The sequence below is a fragment of the Dermacentor variabilis genome, chromosome 8, assembly GCF_050947875.1.
Source record: "Dermacentor variabilis isolate Ectoservices chromosome 8, ASM5094787v1, whole genome shotgun sequence".
Classification (NCBI taxonomy): domain Eukaryota; kingdom Metazoa; phylum Arthropoda; class Arachnida; order Ixodida; family Ixodidae; genus Dermacentor; species Dermacentor variabilis.
In genome coordinates, this window is record NC_134575.1 from 94,541,199 (window position 1) to 94,562,252 (window position 21,054).

General features: G+C 49.4%; 1 protein-coding gene across 1 annotated transcript in view; it reads left to right on the forward strand.

Annotated features, from left to right (window-relative positions):
• Positions 1–21,054, forward strand: part of LOC142590420 (uncharacterized) — a 184,607-nt gene that overhangs the window by 103,885 nt on the left and 59,668 nt on the right. The window lies entirely within an intron of this gene.

The following is a 21,054-nucleotide window of genomic DNA, read 5'->3' on the forward strand; positions in this document are numbered from 1 at the left end:
AATCAAATCATTTTTATTTTCATCTCAAGGATGAGGGCAGGCTCGGGATAAAAGTGACATCAGTCACTTGAGGGGAACCCGAGCCTCCCTGATACATTGAATGCATTGAGGACAGACGAACAAAATTCGTTCATAGCAAGAAGGGGTTAATATTTACAGCTCGTAATACACATAGATTCATCATGAACTGAAAATATAGATATACAGATTTCTTTATGGTTAAATTATACAGTATAATACATGAAGACAAATTCCAATATACACTGAAAGTTTAGTTAGTGATAAACAATATTGCATTGATTTCATGATAAAAGGGCTTCCCTAATAACACGTATGCCACATTCTTCAATTATTATCTTTTCTTTAATTAATTTGTTTAATAAAACAGGAACAGTGAAGCGGAGCATTTGTCGGCCAAAGTGTGTTCTGCACAATGGAATGATCCAGTGTTGTTGGTGACGAGTAGGGTATGGGATAGTGTATGGTTCAAGTTGAAAAATATCCAAAAAAGCTTGATTGCTATTGAGCAATCAAGCAAGTTAACCAAGCCAGAAACCTCTTACTCTTGGCGGTTTTCTATCCGGTGGAAACAAAAGCTTCTCAAGGAGTGCAAACTGCACTGGAGTGCACAGATATGTGTGTGTTGTAACTTGGGAATGGATGCCAGACCATCTGGCTCTCTCAGGACATCAGGTAGTATACATATACTGCAACACTGTAGTAACTTTTACACATACCATGTGTTTCAGTCAAGTAAATGTAAAAAAAGAGTTGTATATATTTGTGCATTTGTTCCAGTAATCCATTATTTGCTGTGGTGGACATCAGGTGCATATATTGAAATTGCTTATGAACATGCAAACAGCTTGCTAATTAGATTTTTACCGATTACTTTTAGAGGCCATGTAGTAATGAAAGTCGAAGCTAGCCAGTCGGGAAAGTATTTGTTAGTAGGTATGTCAACTGGCAGCAGCTTCAAGAAATGTGCACTAGAATTAAACGTTGCACGCAAAATTTTCACACACTGACCAAACATAGTTAGGCGCGTAGAATAGAGAGCAGGATGTCACTGCATCTGGAATATCTTTAAACTGGTGCCACTTATGAAGCTTCTGTCAAATGGTCTTCCTGCACGAGGTAGGTGCAGTTTGGCAATCGCATGATTCCAAAGTAAAGACAAATTTGCATTAAATTTTGTTGTCATGTTCATTAAGAATTTGAAGATGTACACCTGTAATTTACTGAGACTAATATTACTTGAATCCCCTTATCTGAGAAAATATGTATTTATTATCCACATAAAATTGTTTTAACACATAGTATAGTTAAGTAGTCTCTTATTTGTTCCTGACAGTACATTTAGTACTATGCACCTTTCGTTATACTAATTTGGATGGATATCGCAGTTCTGTTGAGTGCGATCCTAAAACTACCAGAAAGGTGCACATAGCAAGCACCCAGATGTTACTAAATATTCTCTTCAAAGAAGAAAATATATTGGGTGCCTGACAAAACAGTGCCCAATACACACTTGAGCCGTGTTAGATCTTTAACATTGGGCACTTGAGACTGCAGTTAATCGAAATGTTCTGTGTAATGTATGGTGCACAAACACAATTGTGCAGGTGGTGCTTGTGGCTGAGAAACCTGTGTGTTGAATGATGTGTGAATATCTTTACTGTTATTTGCCTTCTTCTTTACCATTGTATGAAGAAGAGATGTAAAAAATAGACAGCGAGAAGGGTGCATGTACATGCGTGCCTAACCGTACACAAAATAAAGTTTATCCAAACAAAGTGCCACTACCAACTGAATTTTCTTTCACAGTACAGGTTTTTCTTTTTTTATAACACCCATCATGATTGGCTAAGGCAAAACTGTTGCTAAGCATGAGACAGCGGGATTAAATTGCAGCCACAGTGGCTGCATTTTGATGGAGTCAAAATGCAAAAACATCCATCTGCTGCCTGCATTGTAATGAACGTTAACAAAAAACTAAATCGTCAAAAGTAATTGGAAGCCATCCACTATGGCGTGCCTCTTAATCATACGGTGGTTTTGCTTTAAACATCAGAATTTTTTTTTATATATAAAACTGGAGGTGCACATGGGTATTGTTGCTTATACTACAGCATGCTGGAGAGCAATTCCCGTGTTGTACAATGAAAGTGATGTGTTGCTGACATACGCTTCCCAATTTCTTGATATGAAATGCTATGAGGGCCTCCCCTGCCACTGACTCTCCAAGCCTTCTCATTGTCTTCAATATGAACTCTCCCAGTAGCTATAATAACTAAAGCAATGAATTGCACTTTGCCAATAAGTAAAAGGAATGGGTGGAGCAGCAGGCCAGAGCCATACTATTGCAGGCACCTTTTTGTACAATAGATAGCGTGTCTTTCTCTGTGTGCTACAAGTAAATTATTGGCAGCGGAGAAACTCAAAACAGGGGGTCACTTCACTTGATCCCCCATGGCATCTGTACAGCACTTTGAGTGGGAAATATGCACTTCACCACATAATAAGCAACGGAAGTTGGCTGCCAATAATAAAATCGCCTTCAGAACAACTCTCTGCTTGGTCACATCAACGCTCTGTATCCTGTTCTTTGAATGCATTTTCATGACAGTGTTTTCAGGACCTGCAAAAAAAGAAAGCCTTGAAGTGGGACAACCTTGCAGTGGACAATAGCAAAGTCCAGTGGAGCTGCTACAATGATTAACACAACAAACTTTTTTTTTCTACAAATTGTCAGTGTACACTGATTGTAGGATCGGAGCTTCAGGAGGCCCATGCGGACTTATAAAAAAAATTAATTTAAGCAAGCAACACCTTGAAACTCCGCTCAGGTACTGCACCCTTTCCCATCTATGTGGCTGGAAATGCCACCGAGCTTATCAGTGTGGGTAAGAGGTCTATGAGGCTATTCAGTTGAAAATTTGAGCCTTTGCAATGTTGTGTGCTTTTTGAAAGGTTCAGCGTTTTTTTTTTTTTTGTAATTTGCACTACCAGAAATGTAGCTATACGGCCTCCATTCAAACATCAAATAAAAGTAATGGTACGGCCTCTTCATACAAATGTGGTTCACTGTTTAATTAGCAGTGGAAAACGAGTACAATGTTTTTGTTCAACTGCAGCACTGCCCCTCATACATTGAGCATACTTATAACTTAATTTTTGGCTGCTGCTTGAGCATTTGCAATTATCACAAATGCGGATTCGCACCGAGTTGCGGAAAATTGCGCGGCTCACATGGTTTCTCGCGTATATGATTCTGCACACGCGAATTCACCATGTGAAACGGGAATACAGGAGTGCAACATGGTGACAAAATAACTGAATGACGAATAATGCGAAATACATTGTCGCGTTTTAAATCGCAGCAAAGTATAGTCGCTAAAAGTTCATCGGGGATAGCTTTCATTGGTGTGAAGCCACGTTTGATACTGTTCCAAAAAAAAAATAACATTTATGTTGGAACCTTGAAAAGGGGCGGCACGAGTGTCTACCAGTTTATTACGAAAGAATACGTTCTACATGTGGAGCACTTGTACTTGATACAAGTGATCGCGTCGCTAAAGACGTATGGGTTTTTCAATACACGCCGCCTAGGCTACTCCGAAATAAAAGTTGCGTGCGTGCGCTAGGAGTAACACACGACGAAATTTTTCAGTATGGATAAGGGGATAAAGGGACGTGATAAGAAGGTGTATATGGTGCGCGAGGCGCTTCGATCTACAAAAGCTGGGATAATCGTGTGGCATGGAGCGTTTCTCGCACCAGCCATATCATCGCTGCAATGAAGCGTCCTTCTTCACATCACTGCCTCTCTTCCAGGCGAAACAGTAGCAAGGCACAGGCGCCACACATTACGCATATTAAACATTAAACAAACTATCGCGTGACATGAAGAAAAAAAATAACAAAAAGCTTACCTACACGCGCCCAAACTTTATGCAGGCTGACCGGGCTTGGGCTGAGCAGACTGCTGGGCGTGCGCGCCCCAGGCGTACCGCATCTCCCTAGTGCCTAGGGACGTACCTAGTAGGATCTAGGGCGCGTGCCATGGCGTTTCGGTGAAAAAGTACCTAAAACGTGGTTCCTGCGAGCACCGCATAGTGGCGCAGCGGTCGAGCGCTGGGCTTGGGCGTAAATAGAAACACGCTCCCGCGGCGGGGGCCCGGGAGGTGGCCTCGTCCGGCGTGTGGGCGCGGTCACGTGACCGGACATCGGCGCCGCCCGCGGCCAGCCCGCGCGAGTTCGTCGTCGTCGCCCGCTTCTCGCTTTTGTCGGTCGCCGCGTCTCCTCGGTCCGGAGCGCGCATTGCGTGCGTGTCGCCGCAGGCCGGGTCCGGAAACGGATATCCGCGATGCTCCGGTCGGCTGACACAGCACCCCCTCTCCGTGGCGATGCGTCTCCCTTTCTCTTTGGCCGACGTTGCGTGGGACGCGCGTGTGTTCGTCGTAGTCGGGGGGCCGTCAACCCCTCCCACGGAGTGAGACAGTCGGCGCGCGTGCCCCGAGCGGTGACGGTGCAGTAATCGCTCGCGCGCTGAGCGGGCTGGCGCGCTGCCTGCCGTTCGGTTCGTATAGCCTGCTCGTAAAGGGGAAAGTGAGCGGGTGCGATGCCCTGGCGTGCGAGCTGCACGTGCGAAACAGACGGCAGCCTTCGCGTCCGTTTGTAAACAAGGATGACGCAGCGATGCGCAGCGTCACTGCGTCTCGCCGTGCTGTGCAGGCCTCGTGTCAGTCGGTGTAAAGATGCGCAGATGATGTGTGGTCCGAGAAGGGGTCTCGCCCATTGCGCTCTTCTGGTCCTTCCGTGAAGCTTAACATTCTCTTGGCACAGAGGGCGATCGTAGGCGGACGGCGGAAGGGCACGTGGTTCTGCGCTGGTCAGCCGAGGCTGCTGTGCACGGGGTTATCGGAGAGATGCAGGCGAGAATGGGGCGTACGGTGCATCAACTCTCTCCGATGATTAATCGCTGTAATCGATATTCACCTCGCGTGTATTGATCTTGAGTAGGCTCGGCATTGCTTCTTTTTGTGTGTGTGTGTGCAAACTTGCTTCCAAGTTAAGTAACCTGTTCTTTCGCAAAGTAAAGCCCACACTGTAGGAATTTGTTATTACGCCTCTAAGCTCAATCACGCGTGTCACGGGAACATAATTTCTCTTTAGCCCCATCAAACTGACCTCATTTCCGCGTCACTTGTGCCGTCACGTTCTGCAGCTTGTCTGTCGCGCATACTCCATTGGAAGGTGTCTTCACCTTACAGCGATATCATTTGCGGTGTCCTTTTTGTTGTTTTTGATTATCATAACGCTGGCATCGGCTATTGGCAGGGTACACGTTTCACGTACCGGGCTTGCAAACGGTCAAGCGTCTCCGTTCTCCAAGATGCGTTTGAGTCGAATGTGGACATCCTTGTTTTACTCCATTGTCTATAGAAGTCGAGATACTAGTCGTTGATAACAATAAACTCGTTGTGCTAGGTTCGAAGCCTCGGGGGCAGTCACTTGTTACGTAGTCATCGTTAACTTTTTTGAGGCCACCGAGCGCATACACCGTCGCATATATACGGACCGGCTTGTAAGCGATAGACCGTCGATAAACAATTGCGCTGACTGCGCGCGTTGGCTCACGCGTTCCCGCAACGACGTAATAGTACCGATTTGTTCAGTTGCCACGCAACAGCACCGGCTGCTACGTGACCTGCGGTATTCACGACGTAAACCTGTGCGCGCGCCTTCCGCCATTTTTTTTTTATTTTTTTTTCCTCATCAATAAATGTTTATTCCTCCTCCTGTGCGCGCGCGCGTTGCAACGATTGTTCGGATGCGCCAAGCGCAAACCTCCCAGAGAGCCCGCGGCGCGACTTGGCATTATACGCCGTTTCCCGAGGAACCTTGACGATCGATTGCGCTTTTCCGCGCGGTCATCGGGATGCAGTATATTTTTGTGGGGATGTCGTGTCCCACCGCCGTCTTGACCTCGTCTCGCTGTTTCGATATGCCACGATCCGCGCCGCCTTTTGATTCAGCCATCGGGGACGAGATGCCAAAGAGCAATTTTTGTAGGCTCTGCCGTCGTGTATGCGTCTGTGGGGGCAGCGGTCGGCCGATTTCTTGATGCGAGGTGCAAGTATCCCAAAGAACATACAAACGCATTGCGGCCACGTGTGTGTGTGTGTGTGTGTGTGTGTGTGTGTGTGTGTGTGTGTGTGTGTGGACAGTACACGGGCATCGACGGACCTTAATCGCGCCATCGCCGCACGCGCTGCAGCCACTGGAAATATGCTTCCCGTAAATACTTGGTAACGACCAAAAAGCTCTTTCCATCGCTTATTCTTATTCCAACGTCGTGATGCCGGTAAGCGTCAGATGTGCGAGATGTTTATAAGCACATTCTATTTGAACACGCACGCCAGAGTCACCAACCAAAAGCTGCCACCAACCAGCGCTCCCAGTCGGGCTGATACGGCATACAATACGTGTTCGCGAGACTTCTAACTGTAGAGTATTGTTTTACATACAGCAACGTCAAAGAGCTCATCCCTGGAATGATATCTGTAGGGCATTCATGGTCGTGATAGTAATCACTGCCTTTAGTTACAAGGAGCTAGTGCCTCGATGATTTCCTCTAATGCGACGACGTTCACAGTTATGCACTGTTAATTAGCCACATGGTTAATAGCGTGGTGGTCACGGCTTTGCGGTACGACATACGTACGGATGCGTATTACAACGCTTAAGCTGATTCCGACAGCACGTGCATGGGTTCCGCAGATTTCATTTTTTTTTTTTTTTTGTGGCTCCCTCGTTCTGTGGCTTTTGCAGCTGATGTAATACTCTCGGTGCATATAGCATAAGCGCTTTAGACTTTTTTTTTTCCTGTAAAGCGCCCGATTTCGTTGTGCCTGGATGGCCCGCCGAACGCAGCACAGAAGCGCCGATATATAGCATTCCGCTTTCCATCGACGCCTGTCCGCTGATGGAGCGTCCGGATGCAAATACCGTATACACGCGCACACGGGAAACGCGCTACACGTGCTACTTTCGCCGGAATGCCGCGTAGAGGGAGAGGGGGAGTAGCTGCGACGGTAGTGCGCGCAGTGCGGCGCTCGTGTAAGCGTATATGTGTGCGCGTTTTGCTTCGTACGCGTGTGTGCGGCAACGCTTTCACGCGTGGCTGGTCGCCTAAGTGCATACCCGGCCTCGATTCGACCCTGCATCGGTGCCGTTTTATTCGGGCCGTTCTTTCTTTTTTTCTTTATCGTTTTTTTTTGTGTATGCGTGTGTCTCTTTGCGTGTGTGCGTTCATTTGTGGTCGCGTCTTGTGTTGTGGTCACTGCCGGCACGAGCATTTAATAACGTTTGCGTTGAGCGCAGCGCTCTTGAATTGTTCATTAATTGCGCTCTTATGCAACGGTTCATGGGTGGCATCTCTTTTTGCTCGATGTTGTACTCCGGCGCACTTCTTTGCAATGCTTGCTTTGTTTTTTTCGTCTATATATCAGTATCAGTTTTATTGTTTCCTTGTAGAAAAAACGTTCTCTCTGGGCTGCAGTTATCAGTACAGGCTATGCCTCCGACTACTTTTACTGCCAGAGCTTTCGCTGCCACTCAGGTGTATAGATCCACTTCGGTGTACAAATCCACTTAAGTGCACAGATCCACTTTTGTGTACGTGTACGTTGACTGTGGTGTACAAATTCTCTTCGGTACAGATCCCCCATTCAGGCAGTTCTGCTTCAAAATGCTCAGCTGCTTTTTACGCACTACAGAGAAACTCGCTCGTCAGCGGCATCAATAAAAATGTACCGCATGTCCATGAACTGGCAAGCATACACGCTTCTGGCATTGTTTCACTTCTCACGTATCACTGCAGTCGCATGCCTGACATGCCTGGCTCGTATGCTTCGTCCGTTCCAGCAGAGTGCGGCCGGACACTCACTGCAGCGGCTCCTGTTCGCATTCCTCGCAGCTTCTATACTCCGTTTCGTACATCAGGTGCAACACTGTGGAAGCTACGCAAGTAGTGCGGTCTCCAAATTTTATCACTCCGCGCGTTCCGTCTATGCTTCGCTGGGCGCCAGCGGCGTTTGTTCGCGCTATTATGCACGTGAGGCTGCCGCGACGGGATGCGAATAAATACAACGAAACGCAAATTGATGTAAAAGCACATCTTAGCATCGAAATAAGTGCATGGTTTGTTTGCTTCTAAGGGTAAATTCTTATTTTCATTCAGAACTGACTTTATATAAAGAACATTTTCACAAAACGCGGTCAGAAGACACCGAACTATTTCTAAACGCGAACGCAGTCACTATATATATACAAACGCTGGATGGTGAACGGGCGTCTAAGCCGCTTTGGTGGAGTTGCCGTTGAGGCCGCTTTGTGCAGTTTACCTTTAAGCCTCTGACGCATAAACAGTCCCGTATGGTTGCTTTGAACGCTTCCTGTTGTTGAAGTAAAAGAAAAAGGGGCGGGGGGGGGGGGGGGCTGTGGAGGGGGAGTGTCCCAGGATTGCGATACTCCCTAAGGCAAAATTTGAGCGCATATTTATGCGTGTTTCATTTCGCGATATATTGAGGCAGAGAATTTGCGACAGAAATCACCGCACCGACTGCCAGCGGGCCAGTGCCGTCAGAAGGAGTAGATTTTAATGAAGAGAAAGGAGGAGAGGTCGGCCTGGAGAGCCGTCAGCGCCTTCGCAGAGGTATAGGGGCGGTGTGGCAACGTTATAGCGTGGTGAACGGCATCGGAGCCAGCTGTGGAAGACGACGACGACGAACGGGCGAGCAATGGCAGGCACGCGTTCGAGCGGCTACGCCGACGCTCAACCTAGGAACGGGCGCCTGAGCTGTGCTCTTAAAAAGAAAAAAAAAATATACAGCGGGTGGTTTTTCAGCAAAAGATAAGATACTGACGTACTTTCTTCCCTTCTTGCTTTCTTTCTCCGCATGTGCGTGGTTGTTAAGCGCTCCAGTTGTACTTGGTTCGGTAGTCGGTTCTACGAAGCGGTATAATTTTTGTTCGTGTGATCACCCTATACATAGTATGCACGTACGTCATTCAACGATACTCCATGACTTCCGGTTTACGGCAGCGCCATGTTGGGGAACCTATATAGGCCTATGCGCGCGCCCGTTGATGAGGTACCCCAAGATGGCGGAAGGTAGCGGAATCAGACGACAGCAGCGCATGTGACGTCACGTGCATACTGTGTATAGTTCTTCCTGCGGAGTGCGCGTCTTTATGCAGCTATAGCAGCTCGTGCGTGGACGCCGTTGTAACGTTCGCTCTATGCTGCCAACTGACGTTACTGCATGTGGCCAGACGTCCTATAGCGATTGATAATTGAACCATTGTTTATATACTTCCAACTCTAAAACGAAGTAGCAATCATAAGCGTTGCTTTAAACAGGGGAGCGGAGTTGGGTATACCGTTACTGTGTCGTATAGCATTGTGGCCACCTGACTATATATCCCGTGGTAAAGAGCTGCAATCAGCTTGGTCAGGGGAAAGCAGCGCATATGTGACGAGGCAAGACGTCAAGGAGCGCGCATGCAAACACGGGGCAGTGTTTGCGTCATCCTTTCTATAGCTCAATCCAAGTGTCGCACGGCGCTGCTTTTCTGGGCTTCGCGAACCAACTATATAGCCCTTCGGTCAATTCTTGAAATCGGCGAGGGTATTGGAGGGTGGACGGCGACGCACGAAGAATAAAAAGATTCGGAGGACAAGCAGGAACGAAGGCACGGCCCAGCGATTTTTATCTATTGCTCGCTCATCTGGCTCCCGGAAGAGCGTTCGGCTAGAGCGGAGACCCCCACTTCAAACCACTACCAACCTACGGAGGCGCTCTCTTCAGCGCGCATCGCGTGTCTAGTGTGTGCAGTACGTTCGTGCCCCCTTGAGACGACGACGTGGGCCCTGCTCCTGCAGCTGGATGACGTGCATCGACTGCCACTATATACTATGCTGCTGCTTTTCTTGCGCATGTACGGGCGCCTACTGACTGACTCCGCTACAGAAGTCTGCGGGAGCACAAAAGTGTTGTGTGTGCACGCGGCTCTCGAGACGGTTACGACGACGGCAGTTCCGGTCGAGTGCACTACTGCCGGTCATACACATGCGCGCTTGCGCACGGCAGAGACGGCGACCGACCACACATCGCGCCGCCCCAGCGTGTTTGTATCGGTTACCCCCGTATACTTCAGACTCGGCGTCGCGGACGAAGCGGGATGCGACGCCGAGACACCGCGCGCTCGCGGCCGCCCACACGGTGGCGCATGCATCGGGCTGGGCTGCGGGACGCGTTCTCGCGTCGGGGAAGACGAGTGGCGGACCGCTCTCGGAGTTGCGTTGTCTGGCGGCAGCGGGTTGTGGTTTCTGCCCGTCCGCCCGCGTGCGTGCGTGCTGCTCTTCGCCGCATTTGGAGCGTGTCTCGCGCGGCCCGCCTCGGTGCTCTGCGCGGGAGCATGCGCTGTCGCCGTGCCATGTGCACGAGGAGCGCTTGCTCCGCCGTTGTGACTGTGCGTGTGTGTTCGTGGGTTGGGTAAACGCTCGGGCTCGGTATCTTAGCAGCAATATATATATATGTGATAAAAATCAAATAAGACAGAGAGTGCGCGTTTCTGAGCGCCTTGTTTGTAGGCGTCACGCCATGCTTGAAGAGCAAACTTTCACTCCTTAGCGTACACATATGCACACGGTGCGTCAGTACATGAAAGGAAACCCTAGGTTTTCCTTGTTTATGCTATGCAGCGGAAAACGTTTCATCAAGGGGATTCTTTATCGGAGAGAGACGGGGGAAAATGCAAATTAGAGGTAGAGGGACTGAATAGTAACTACAGCAGCCTGCGACGTTCCGACTTGCGTCCGCTTCTGCGGGAATCGCTATCTGAACAGAAACTGACTGTTCCCTTTCACTTGTGGATGCACAGTGTGTACACCTACGCACGCGCGCCTTTCTTTTCTACAGTACTATATACACCACCACCTCACAGTATCGTACGCTCATCTTTACTCTGCATATATACACAGTGTTGATAATCCGGGTCTATATCGTACGTTTTTGTATATGTGCCCGCTGATCAGCGGCCCCTTCTCATTTGTTCGGTATTGCGCTGGCTGCGTCAATTCGAGCCACCGTTATGCGCATCAAGTGGCTGCGTGATGTCGCTGCTCACGCCCCCCCCCCCAGCTGTGCAGCTGGGGGGGGGGGGGCTACATAGTGCAGCTGTGCAGCTACATAGTGTGAACGCCGCCGTATTCGGCCTCGGCTTGTCGTTCCCACGGATTCCCACCGCTCCTCATCTGTGCGCGAATTCGTCCATGCAATGCGGCGGCACGGCTGTCACGCTTGACGTCCGCGGGCAACGTCGTCGCGTGCTGTCGGGCTTCCATCTACACGGGCACAGCACGCATACGCTCCTGTCAGTTAGTTAGTTAGTTAGTTAGTTAGTCTTTTATTGCAGTGCAAATTTACTTTTTCTTAGGGGAAGGTGACATTTCTTTTCGTTTTATTGAACCAGAATGCATCGGAATGGGAGAGGGGGCTGTACTGTGGTGCCTAACATGTACGCTTCCTAGAGCCATGTCGGGTTTTTTATCGAAACAAACGCACGCTTATCGGTCATTTGCTGCAGGTTACGGTAGACACAATGTATAGCGTCCGTCCGTGCTTCTCCGTACAATATTGTGTAGCTGTTACGATCACACTTGTTTAACAAAAAAAAACCAGCCAGCAAGCGAGCAAATAGTTAAAGGAAACCTCCCTTCTCCTTAAAGTTCACTCTGTCCATTGTGATGGCCGGTCGTATATACAGCTAACCATGCGTGAAAGGAAGAAACGTGTTTGGCGTCTACCCAAAAGACGTAGCGTGCCTCTGTCATTCTATGTACCATATTCGCTGTCACGTTGCTGCTCGAAAAAAAGGAAGAATGCCTCGTGTCTGAAAACTCAGTCTATCAGACACTGCGACCTGTCCCGTTACGCGTACGCTTAACTAGACAGAAGAAAAGCGTTCGGGTTTGCATAACCGAGCCTGCTCCGTTCGCTCCCCGCTCGCCAGCTGCTGTTCGACCTCGAATGAAGAAAGATGAACAAAAAGAAAGGCGAAAAAAAAAGGGGGGGGGGGGGACTTTAAACGATTACAGGCTTCTCTCAGCGCGCCCACGCTAGGAGAAGCCCTCCCGTGCGGGCGGGCGTGGGAAGAAGGATCCGAAAAAACTGGGTCTGTCGGCAGCGCCTGCAATCCGCGTCTTCTCTCGAAAACGAGGACTGCTTTCTCGAGCGGAGCAAATTCGGCGGGCACTTTTGCGGGCTGCGGCTCTCTCTCTCCGTTTTCCACTGTGCAGAGCCAGCCCCATCCTCCTCGTGCGTGCGGGCTCACCCCTGCGCCGCCTGCATACTATGCCGTGGTCGAGCGGGATATGTGGTGAACGCTTACGCGATTGCATCGGCACCCTGGTGCGTGCCAGCAGCCTAAATTGAAACGCGAACAGGAAATATTAAGCGATGAAGCACCCGTTACGCGCGTAATTGCGCGGGAGTGCGATGCGTAATCGCCCTGTAACCGGTTTTCTAGGTGCGGTGTAGTTTCGAGTGTACGTTTTGGGGTCTGAGTTAAGCCACTTGTTACAAATGCGGGTGAACCTGGAAAAGGAAAACAACGCGTTGGGGCTCGTTTGAATTTATACGCTGTTAGTGTACGCTTGCCACCGGCCACGGAAAAACTGACCTACGGTTGATCAGATCTGTTCCGCAAGGTAGTGGGCGATTCACGAGGCTGAACGTTATGGCATCCACCCGACTTTGGCGCGAAGCTACAGCTACAGTCGAGGAACTGAAGTCGATTGTATAGCAGTCGGAAGGACTGCAGTCGTGCATATTCTTGGTGCAGTGAGATGAATTATAATTTCCCCATGTCGTATTGTCGCGTAGCTGCCTCTTTATGTTTTGTCGTCGCCTGTGCTGTGTGGCAGTGTTTTCTTTTCCTTTTTTGTCGCTCTTCTCTCAAAATGTCTTTTCGCCCACGAGTGGGGAGGCCGCTTGGGGGATCTGGGTCCGGCTGGCCGACCGCGTTGTCGCCCGCCTTTGTGCTGGCGACACAAGCTGCGTCTTCTCATTTCCCCAACTGTTTGGGGATGCCTTCTCGACTCTTTTGTGCGTTTTCTCATTCTGGGCGCCGATAGTTCTTTCTTCTAGTTCGTCTAAAACCCAACGGATGTCTCTGTAGTTTTCTGTGTATCTTTACTTTTCTTTGGGTTGTAATTCTTCAGGCAGGCGGCTGTCATCAGGTTCAAGCTCGGCGAAGACCGCCCACGATTGGCTGTGAGGATTTGAATTTGTGCGGCCTGATTCGCTCTGGTCTACGAGGAGTTGGGATTGGTGTTCTCTTTGCTCTCTGGCGGGTGGTGTTCTCTTTGCTCTCTGGCGGGGTGTTGTGACGTTTCCCGAGGGTCCCAGGAGAGTTCGCGCCGGAGACACCAAGGGACGAGGTCGCAGCGAGTGCTGCTGAGATGTCGCAGTTATGAATTGTGCAAGTGCCTAAACGTCTAATTCGATTAACTAAAATTCAAATAAATCAAACCAGGAAATGTCTACTGATCTCCAGTGTGCTCGCCACATCTCTCCGGCGCGGAACAAGTAGCGGACAACATTTTACGCTATAATATAGTTTTCTTGTTGTTTGATAACCGCGCCAAAACGGAAAAGTTGACCTGCTAAAGAACCTGTCATTGGGAAAACCTTATACGTTGAAACGAAACTCTGAACACGAGAAAAGATGCATGCCGTTCGCGTCGTGCCACTATATACCATCCGCAACAAGGAACAAAGCGAGACATTTGAAACGTATAAATTTCTTTATGCGTTCATTCGCAACTTCTTTCTCTTTGTTCCTATACAACATGGCTGTTATTAACGTGTGTAATAATGCGTGTCGGCCACTCTAATTTATGTGTTAATTGTCACGCCGACTCTTTTTGGGTGTTCCCTTTAGGAGCGAACCACGCCGTACATTATTAGTAGGCGTGCCCTCGTTCGCAATGCACGGAAAACGCACCGCACTGCTGCTGCGGTCAGGGGAGACTGAGAGAGGCAGCTTCTTGAGAGTGTAAGGGGGTTACGTGCAGTGATGTACACGCGCATAATGTAGGCACTGCTGCATATAGGCGTCGTTGCTGCAGGGAGCGACCGCGTGCTCGTGAATACCTTATGCGCACCTGTTTCACTGTGCCGGAGGTATATATGCGTATCGTGCCGCACACGTTCCCGCGCTTGTTTTTTTTTTTTTTCTTTCAAGGTCGTCGGGAAAAGCGTGAAGTGTATACGTCCGTGAAGCGAGCTTAATTCTGCGCGGGTGGGGGTTACGCGTGAGTCTCAGTTTACGTAACCCTCTTCCTTTATCTATTTTTTTTTTCTCGCCGCCGTGGGAAGCCACTAAATTTGGGTCGAAACGAAAGCATATCCAAGTATACATACACAAGCCTTCTTTCGCATCGTGGAGGCGCCGAGCTGTAAAGCGGATCAGGCGTTCTCGCCTCACTAAATTGCTTTCTTTTGTTTTGATTCGTGCACCTCACTAGCACACTTCTTTTTTCCCCCAGACATCCTTTAGTAATAGGGCTACGTGTTACGTTCTTCTGTGGTAACGTGTTGCGGGAGTAGCGGTTATACAGCGCTGTGACTCTGACGTTTTCGGTTAGGCTTGGGTGAGTGTCGGTCTAGGCGTTCACCGATGCGTTGAATTTACATTCACGTTTGCATTTTTTACCTTTAGTTATTTATTGTCCTCAAAGTAAGCTCTGTTTGTTGTCCAACGTTTGATCCGCCCCCTAGCGCACTGTGTGACTTGGCAAAACATTGCGCCAGCCCCCTGAATCTTTCTGGGAAAAAAAGGTTGTCCGGACGAACGAGATGGGAGCCGCCGCGGTCGTTGGTCGTCGTTATCATCGTAATTAATTGAGTTCGCTGCATAACAAAGACCCCTGCGTGCGTGTAGCTGTGAAAATTTGCGGGGCGTTGTGTGATCTCCTTTTGGGGCAGTGTGCCCTTTCCCATGGCTGTGCGTAGTGGTGGTGTTGATATTGAAGGAGTCTGAAGGAGGAAGCGCTGCTGTGTTCAGCCAAGCGTGAGACGCGAGTTGAAAGGAGATGCAGCAAGGAACCTTGCCCCGAGGGTGTCTGCTCTGTGCGATCGCGTTTTGTACGTGTGCTCGTCTTTTTTTCATTGTAGTCGTTGGTGTGTGTGTGTGTGTCCTTAGGCGTAGTGCACCCGACAGTGGACGCAACAGCGACATAGAACACATGCGCTGTCCGGCGCGCTACGCCCAAGGCCTTCAGTATGTGTCATTTACCAACGAGCCCGACGTGCAAGCTTTGCCAAATATAAGCTTTGCGCCTATAGTTTAGCGCGCTTAAATCGGCAGTTCGAGGCGTCTAGCTGAGCGTACGCGTAAGCACATGTACCTTGGGCATTACAATGTCATGCTTACGGTATACCTGCCATACATACCACCTTACCTCACATTCCTCCTTCTCATGTCGCACTGTCCTCCCGCTCGTATAATCCTCTTCCTGGAGTGCGCTTGCTTGTTCAACCGTGTAACGATATAAATAGTGTTATAGGTGCGGTCACAGAGGCTATAGCTTCCTCGCTCGCTGCCGCCTCTTCTTACTCTTTTCTTTTTTTCATTGCTCCATCTTTTCGGAGAGCCGCGTTTTTTTCTCCTTCGGCGTCTTCCGGTTGGCGTGATTGATTGATGGAAGGAAGCGCTCCGCCGAGCGTGTCGACCGCCCAGGGCGCTCGACTCTACGCAGCTGCCATCGTCGCGTAATAATGGGGTTTGGTATTTGCTCGACCTTTCCTTCTTTTTTTTTTTTAATATCTGGTAATCTCGATTTTCCCCTATACCTTGCAGAGTCGAGAAACGTTCTCAAAAGCCCCCTCGACGACACTCCCACCCCGCGCCTCCCACCCAGCCTTACTTATTTTCGGCAAGACAAAAAGAGCCGAGCGGACGTTCGGGTGCCTTCGAGGGCGGAAGCACTTTGACGGCGCCGAAATTTGAAGTTGCCCATCCGCGTGTTCTCGCTACAGCGCAACGCAAACGTCAGGTTTGTTTGGTCACATGCAAGAGAGAGGGGAGAAAATTAGTTTTTAGAAGAAATGGCAAAGAGGTGATCAGTTAAAGCGTGGCCAAAGGCGCAGCTGCGCCGCGGCGATCCCGGAGGCCACGGCCCGAGGCTGACTCTTGCATGTAGGTTGCTACATATATTCGGCGCCGGAATAAATGAAAGAGAGATGTAAAGGTTTATTGATACGAAATGGAGAGAGGCCGGCCTGAGATACATTCCTCTAGCCAGCTACTCTGTGTTGGGGCGAGGGAAAGAGGGAAGAAAAAGGCGCACGATGGGTGACGATGACGAGAAAACATGTAAAGCATATAGTAAGTAAGCTGTTTGGACAACTTAAAGCCTGCACTACAGGCCCATGCTTTCAAAAAAAAAAAAGTCAAGTAAGGCCTGAATAGCCTTAAAACTCATTTAACGTCTGACCAAGGGCATAAAAATATAACTTCCTCCGACAGAGGTGGGCTGCCAGGGCGTGTAAGGACATTGTTCAACTTTTGACGCTCTTTCATTTTCTGAAAGCAGCCACACCTTTTTTTTTTTTTTTTTTGGTCCACGCTGTGGCAGCAGTGCACTCATGACCCCAGAAAACTTCCGGTCATGCATTTCTGACAGTAAAGCTAGCCAAGAAAACGGAAGTATTTTGCGCATAGTTTACTGTAGGCACATATTCTTGATGTGTTCAGATATAAAGAAAGTGCGGCATGTGTCGATCTCATCTATGGGCTTTTCTTGTTGCACTGAACAATAAAATTCACTTGTAGAACATTCCAACTTCACAGCAAAACCGATGCCAGCTGCAGGGTTCTGTAAACTTATAGGCTATTGTAACTTGCGATGTTCCAGATTCCTTAACCGGAAGTCTTCTGGGAAGCCTGTTTGTAAGCATGAAAAGGCTCTATAGGACGAAAGGAGAGACGATATATAAATGTGTGGGGTTATCAGCTGGGTGATCATGTGGATAGGAATACGTGAATAAGTTTCGCAGCCTCTGTTCGAGCCGCGCGGGCTTTGTAGGAATGCAAGCAGTATTAATGCCCAAATTCCCGTGCAACTAGATTTGCAATATACTACTATAGTTTGAACAGGTTAGGCATATTTTTTTATCTGTTCTGTGCGCGGTATCAAATGGCCGCGGCGTCGCCGCGTCCAATTCATACTGCACACTGGTCTCATCGTTAGTAACGTGGGCTCCACGGTACTTGCGAGAGAGTTCTGGCGCACTTTCATGCCATTTACGTATACGATAGCCGAGTGCGTTTTCTTTCTTTTTGTCAGCGGCCTTTAGGCGGGCGGAAACACCCTCCGATAACGATTCCTATTGGTACGTTGTTGTAAGAAGTTGCGAAAACTGTCGGTCTTCGTTGACGCATGCGTCGGCAGCTATGTAACCATAAATGCGCCGTAATCTGGAACGAATTTCTGTTGCCACTTACGTTGCGGCTATAGAAATGTGTGCTGCTAAGCGATGCATGTCGCCTCAGGTGCTTTGGCTCAACGAGCCGAGCCTTCTATACCGCGAAAGCGTCCACTTAATTGAACGCGCTTGTCGTTCCAAGGCAACGCCGTATATTGTATACGCGTGAACTTCCTCAATGTTACTTCGAAATGTGGGTGCGCGCGAGTGTTTGTTTGTTCACTTTATACGCTGCTGGGACTCGAACCCGTGGCTTTGAATTGTGTAGCGCAACGTCACAGCATCTCATTCACCGCGGCTGCGGCTGAAAAAAAATAAATGGAGGACGCTATCGGGAAGACTTTAAGAACACCACGTTCTACCGTTTTATAGTGTGCGCGGTTTCTTTCTCTCTCTCCCCTTTCACTCTCGTTCTCTTTTTATCTCCTAGTCCTTCCCCCGTGCAGAGTGGTCAACTGGAACTACCTCCAGTTACCTCCTTGCCTTTCCATGCATGCTCTCTCTCTCTCTCTCTTGCAGGACGCTTTAGTTTCGCTTTTAAGAGTGGAACGCGATAGCATTCAAAGATCCCTGACAGCTTCTTACGCTTCCCGGCAACTGCAGCTTATGTAATCGTAATGTTTAGCGCGAAATCGCTGGAGGCGAATGCTATGCACGAAGGAGAGCTTTCTGGTGGAAACGCGGCCTCTTGCGTGGGCCAATCCCGAAGGTAGTTCGAAGCCGCTCCAGAATATTGCATCATTATCAGGTTTGTTATTGTTTAGCGGTTTTAATATTAAAGTCTGAGAAGATTTAATGTAAAAGGCGTGCACTGTCGGTTTTTTTTTTTTTTTCGTGACATTTATTCGTGGGGCTGTCATTCTCAAAACTCCGAGGAATAACTTTGTCGCAAATGTAAGACAAGGTATATGAGCTACCTTTAAGTGTTAGAATGGTGTGGCAATATAACCTGCATGTACCGCATGTCATATACTAAGCAAGGCGTGGCATACGTATACTCGTACCTAAATATATTCGGCAATTTTCGCTCACGGTGACGCCTTGCGCCGGACGCCCACTTCGGGTTTTCTGCAACTCGGGGCCCTCAACGCTGTGGAGCTGAAAGCGATAAAGCGTTCGGGTGAGGGACGGAGTAGCCCAGGAGAGGGAAAAAAGGCGCCTTGAAGTTCCTGCACGGTTTAATGCGCATGGAATGCTGTAGATTATTTTAACGCCATGATTAACGCCGTTTAAAGCGAGTGGCCCGTGCCTGAGTGCACTTTCATTTACCCGGTGGCGCAGTCGCCGTGTTTTGCACAATGGGAGCGCTACTGTAAAAGCGACGGTGTGCGCCTAATTGCTTGCGCACGCTCTTCCTGTGCCGGCGATTGAATTGCGCCCGTTGAAATATGCGGCTTCGATATTGTTGGCTGCTCGGAGAAGGGGATAAGCGGTTCGATCGCTGCTCAGTGCGAAAGTGTGGCAGCGAAGGTCTGGGTGCGTGCTCCAAATGATTTGGTTAGGGTGGCTTAACGCAGCTCTCCACTGTGCCGTTCCTCTTAGCGTCGTGGCAATTACCTTCACGGTGCCGAGTCATTTGCATTGATGGAAGGAGAGCGCCGAGACGCGGGTCTTGCGAGAACTGGCTTTCTTCGTTATCTTTGTTCTTCTGTGATCGGTTATATGTGTACCTACGTAGCAGGTATGCCGTTTCTTTTTTTTTTCTCTCTAATCCGGCCCGGGCCAAAGAGGCAGCCCAAGCCAGAGGGTTCTTGGAATGAGGAATCCTCCCACCTAGGGTGAACCGGGTTCTGACTCGGTTTACCGTTTCGGAAAATAAAAGTTTAGTTCTTTCTCTCTCTCCGGCAGGAAAAAAACAAAGCACAACAAAAAACAACAAATCTGCTGTGGCGTGGCGCAATTGAAATACAGCAAGCCAGGTGCAGACCAGTGCATTTGTCACGTGCGTGTGCAGACGTGTCTAAATCAGGTGCGCTGCTTCATAGATATCATACATGGATCAGCAGCTGGCCTATCAGTATCTATACAGGGAAAGCTTGATTTGCTAATTGCGATCGCTGTTTCACTGAAATTCGTTGTATTCTTTGCCTACAAGTCTCATACTATACTCCTGGAATTTAGTACGGTGCCCTTACCCGCCCCCTATACGTGAATTCGTAAGGACACGCATTGAACATTTATGGCTGTAGGGCACGCATTGTATTCATAAGACTGCGCGCATTGTGCACATCGGGCTCTTACAGAATGAAGAGAGCTTTTAAGGGGGAAACCTGCCACTCTTTGGTGACATGGAGGAAAATCTGAACTAGCTTCTGCATGGTCTCCTTTGTTTGTTTCATTTTTCCTGCCGGGCCGCTCCAGCTGATTGACGGCAGTAACGCGGAAACAACCGCGCCGCACTTTCCCCTTCGCTCGCGTCGCGCGTTGTGTGTGTGTGTGTTTGCCGCGGCGTCAAGGAAACGGGTGCAGCTGTATACGAGGGGGGCAGTGTATGTACGGGGACAGTCGTCCCTGTCGCCAGCGTCGCGATCTTTCCCGCGCGCAGCGGCGAGAAGGAATCGAACCCGGAACCGTTGAAACCGCGCGCGGGGCGTGTCGCTGTTACACACGTCGCGGTTCGCTGTGCAGCCCTCGTCCCGCTACGTACGGGACGCCGCAGCAAGACACGCACTCGTTGTCGGTCCGACAAGAGCAGGCACGTCGCGCCTCAAGCTGCAACGACATTCTAATGGCGGGTTTGTTTCGCGCCTGACGACTGTTCGACGCGCTGCGTCGTTCGGCGGTATACGTGACCCCGCCGTGTAACTCTGGCGCTGGCACTTTGCGTGGGAAGAAGAAGGAGAAAGGAAACGATTCGAAAGAGAGTATACAGACCGAGGAAATGGCTGGATCACTCTGAACGGCCGCGTCGTTTGGATGGGAGAATACGCAGCGCCCGACTCGGCAGAGCACTCTCCATTTTTTCCCCGAGCAAACGGCGTGTGCATACTCTGTGTGCACACACTCGGGAGAAAGTGGAACGCGCCGACGCGGTTGCTGGTTCACCGTTCCTGCTGAGCGTTGGACACCCTCGTTGTTGTTGGCGTGTGTGTGTGTGTGTGTGTGTGTGTGTGTGTTAAACACCTGCTCTGTTGGTTCGCGTTCTCTATGCAGTGCTGCTCGCCATCCTGTTGGCCATTGGCAGGACTCTACAAGCAGCGCTGAACCATGCATGCTTGTATACTTGCAAAGTATTCTTTCGGCACCCCTGTTACGAAAACTTGCCGGGTCACGTGCACTGCGGTGTCCATTTCGTTCAATATCACAGCTGCCATTTTTCTTTCCACGTATACCTGGTCTTATGTCTGCTTTAGAATTTCTTTGTTACACTCAAGCGTTGCCACAGTGGTGCCACGGTACTATTAAAGAATAGCGGTATGTAAGCTATACCACTCTGTAAAGGTGGCTGACCAGCGAAGCTGTGTATTAGCACACGGCACATAGGTGACAC